Raw genomic sequence first — 4,325 nt, 5'->3', positions numbered from 1 at the left:
TCTGAGAGCTTCTCTTTGTGTCCTTTCTGTGACAGAAGATGGATAAAGGTTACGAAAATGAACTACTGTACATTTTTATTATGTGCTATGGATTTTCACATTTTAATGGGGCAACTCATTAAGTGTTTATTCCAAATTATCCAACGGATGGGTCTAATCCTGAATGCTGATTGGTAAAAACCGCATTCCAACCAGTGTCTATTCCACAAGTTACCACTGGCTAAATCTATGATGTTAAAATGCCTATTTACTCTGTTCCATCTGACTGCGCAATTTACTGTCTCATCAGACCAGCCAGGCAATTTATAAACTTAATCTCCACTAAAAGCATCTAGACATTATCTAATTTCTTTTAGACTAACATTTCGTTTACAACAGTGGAGATTTGTATAAACCTTCCTGTCTGTCTCTCCGACATTTGCAACATTGTTTCAATATTCAAATTCGATCTCCAGCTGTCCCAAAGTAAAGAACGTATCTGGATGAGACAGACAGGCAGGCAGCTTTTCTCAAGCCAGTCGAAATCATGAATCAGCATAATTTTAATGGATATACAGTTGAAGTTGGAAGTTTATATACACTTAAAGTGGTCATTAAAACTTGTTTTCAAACTATAGTTTAGGAAATGGTTTAGGATATCTACTGTGTGCATGACACAAGTCATTTTTCCAACAAATATTTACAGACAGATTATTTCACTTATATTTCACTGTATCACAATTCCAGTGGGTCAGAAGTTTACATACACTAAGTTGACTGGGCCTTTTAACAGCTTGGAAAATTCCAGAAAATGATGTCATGGCTTTAGAAGCTTCTGGTAGGCTAATTGACATAATTTGAGTCAATTGGAGGTGTACCTGTGGATGTATTTCAAGGCCTACCTTCAAACTCAGTGCCTCTTTGCTTGACATCATGGGAAAATCAAAATTGTAGACCTCAGAAAGTCTGGTTCATCCTTGGGAGCAATTTCCAAACGCCTGAAGGTACCACGTTCATCTATACAAACAATAGTATCCAAGTATAAACACCATGGGGCCACGCAGCTGTCATACTGCTCAGGAAGAAGACGCATTCTGTCTCCTAGAGATTAACGTACTTTGGTGCAAAAAGTGCACTTCAATCCCAGAACAACAGCAAAGGACCTTGCAAAGATGCTGGAGGAAACAGGTACAAAAGTATCTATATCCACAGTAAAACGAGTCCTATATCGACATAACATGAATTGCAGCTCAGCAAGGAAGAAGCCACTGATCCAGACTACAATTTGCAGCTGCACATGGGGACAAAGATCTTACTTTTTTGGAGAAATGTCCTCTGGTCTGATGAAACAAAAATATAACTGTTTGGCCATAATGACCATCGTTATGTTTGGAGGAAAAAGGAGGAGGCTTGCAAGCCGAAGAACACCATCCCAACTGTGAAGCACGGGGTGGCAGCATCATGTTGTGGGGGTGCTTTGCTGCAGGAGGGACTGGTGCACTTCACAAAATAGATGGCATCATGAGGCAGGAAAATGATATGGACATGTTGAAGCAACATCTCAAGACATCAGTCAGGAAGTTAAAGCTTGGTCGCAAATGGGTCTTCCAAATGGACAATGACCCCAAGCATACATCCAAAGTTGTGGCAAAATGGCTTAAGGACAACAAAGTCAAGGTATTGGAATGGCCATCACAAAGCCCTGACCTCAATCCTATAGAAAATGTGTGGCAGAACTGAAAAAGTGTGTGAGAACAAGGAGGCCTACAAAACTGACTCAGTTACACCAGCTCTGTCAGGAGGAATGGGCCAAAATTCACCCAATTTATTGTGGGAAGCTTGTGGAAAGCTACCCGAAACGTTTCACCCAAGTTAAACAATTTAAAGGCAGTGCTAGCAAATACTAATTTAGTGTATGTAAACTTATGACCCACTGGGAATGTGATGAAATAAATAAAAGCTGAAATAAATCATTCTCTCTACTATTATTCTGACATTTCACATTCTTAAAATAAAGTGGTGATCCTAACTGACCTAAAATATGGATTTTTTTACTGGGATTAAATGTCAGGAATTGTGAAAAACTGAGTTTAAATGTATTTTGCTTAGGTGTATGGAAACTTCTGACTTCAACTGTATCCAAGGAACTATCAAAATGCAGCTAGTTTGCAGTCTTTCCAGCTTCAGTTTAAAGTGATATTGTTAGCTGTTTTGTTAGCTAGCTCTCGTACAACAGTGTCCTGACGAAAGAGCATATTTTCAATTCCAGGTGAAATCGCGCATTAGCTCAATGTCGCTAGAAAACAGCTTAAAAAAATGCAAATGCAGCTCCTCTGTTGTTGTTCTGGCTGCACTGTTTGACGTCACTGTAAATTAGCTGTAGTTGGCTCGCTAGCAAGCAAGGGATAAGAACGTTGCCAGCCAGTATGGCAATAGAACATTTAGAATAAACAACTGGGTCGCGTCCATATGTGCTGAACAAGACGGAGTGGTTTGGGTAGCAACCCTAGATTTGTGTCGGGACTTTATCTTGTGGAAGGATGAAATTGTATGAATAAATTCATCAAAATAACTTTTTTTAATGGAAATATGTCTATCGTTATTTGAATATGTTGATAACCCGATGTATAAAAGTCATAATGCCCTCAAAGCCGGTGTTTGGAGGGTATATTGGCACTTTTGCCGGCACGAGATGAAAAAACCCGTGCCAATATCCTCCAACCCCCGATTTAGAGGGCATTATCCCTTAAATGGGCATTTACCCTGTGTCTGTGACATCCTAAACTGTAGTGCTTTGCAACGGAGGAAATTACAAAAGAACATGGTAAACACAAGGTTGAAAATATTGAAGTTCTCTTATGAAACTAATGAATATTTAAAAAATGAACAGGTATAAGTACACACTTTGATTTAGTTTACTAGGCAAGTCAGTTAAGAACAAATTCTTATTTTCAATGACAGCCTAGGAATAGTGAGTTAACTGCCTTGTTCAGGGGCAGAACGATAGATGTTTATCTTTCAGCCCAGGGATTTGATCTTGCAAACTTCCTGTTACTAGTCCAACGCTCTAACCACTAGGCTACCTGCCATCCCACATTACACACGACCTTCTTATGAAACTACCATGTATATACATTTAATTCAAAGTGGGATTTTTTAGAGAGGAAATGTATCCTTGTATAGTTTTGGAACACAATAGATGCTAGCAAATTAATGAATATAAATGTATATATTCAACTGTATACAGTGGGGCAAACAAGTATTTAGTCAGCCACCAATTGTGCAAGTTCTCCCACTTAAAAATATGAGAGAGGCCTGTAATTTTCATCATAGGTACACTTCAACTATGACAGACAAAATGAGAAGGAAAAAAAATCACATTGTAGGATTTTTTATGAATTTATTTGCAAATTATGGTGGAAAATAAGTATTTGGTCACCTACAAACAAGCAAGATTTCTGGCTCTCACAGACCTGTAACTTCTTCTTTAAGAGGCTCCTCTGTCCTCCACTCGTTACCTGTATTAATGGCACCTGTTTGAACTTGTTATCAGTATAAAAGACACCTGTCCACAACCTCAAACAGTCACACTCCAAACTCCACTATGGCCAAGACCAAAGAGCTGTCAAAGGACACCAGAAACAAAATTGTAGACCTGCACCAGGCTGGGAAGACTGAATCTGCAATAGGTAAGCAGCTTGGTTTGAAGAAATCAACTGTGGGAGCAATTATTAGGAAATGGAAGACATACAAGACCACTGATAATCTCCCTCGATCTGGGGCTCCACGCAAGATCTCACCCCGTGGGGTCAAAATGATCACAAGAGCGGTGAGCAAAAATCCCAGAACCACACGGGGGGGACCTAGTGAATGACCTAGTGGGACCAAAGTAACAAAGCCTACCATCAGTAACACACTACGCCGCCAGGGACTCAAATCCTGCAGTGCCAGACGTGTCCCCCTGCTTAAGCCAGTACATGTCCAGGCCCGTCTGAAGTTTGCTAGAGAGCATTTGGATGATTCAGAAGAAGATTGGGAGAATGTCATATGGTCAGATGAAACCAAAATATAACTTTTTGGTAAAAACTCAACTCGTCGTGTTTGGAGGACAAAGAATACCATACCTACTGTGAAGCATGGGGGTTGAAACATCATGCTTTGGGGCTCTTTTTCTGCAAAGGGACCAGGACGACTGATCCGTGTAAAGGAAAGAATGAATGGGGCCATGTATCGTGAGATTTTGAGAGAAATTCTCCTTCCATCAGCAAGGGCATTGAAGATGAAACGTGGCTGGGTCTTTCAGCATGACAATGATCCCAAACACACGGCCCGGGCAACGAATGAGT

Source organism: Oncorhynchus clarkii, chromosome 15 (genome assembly GCF_045791955.1).
Source record: "Oncorhynchus clarkii lewisi isolate Uvic-CL-2024 chromosome 15, UVic_Ocla_1.0, whole genome shotgun sequence".
NCBI classification, from domain to species: Eukaryota; Metazoa; Chordata; class Actinopteri; order Salmoniformes; family Salmonidae; genus Oncorhynchus; species Oncorhynchus clarkii.
This window is presented reverse-complemented; position numbering follows the sequence as displayed.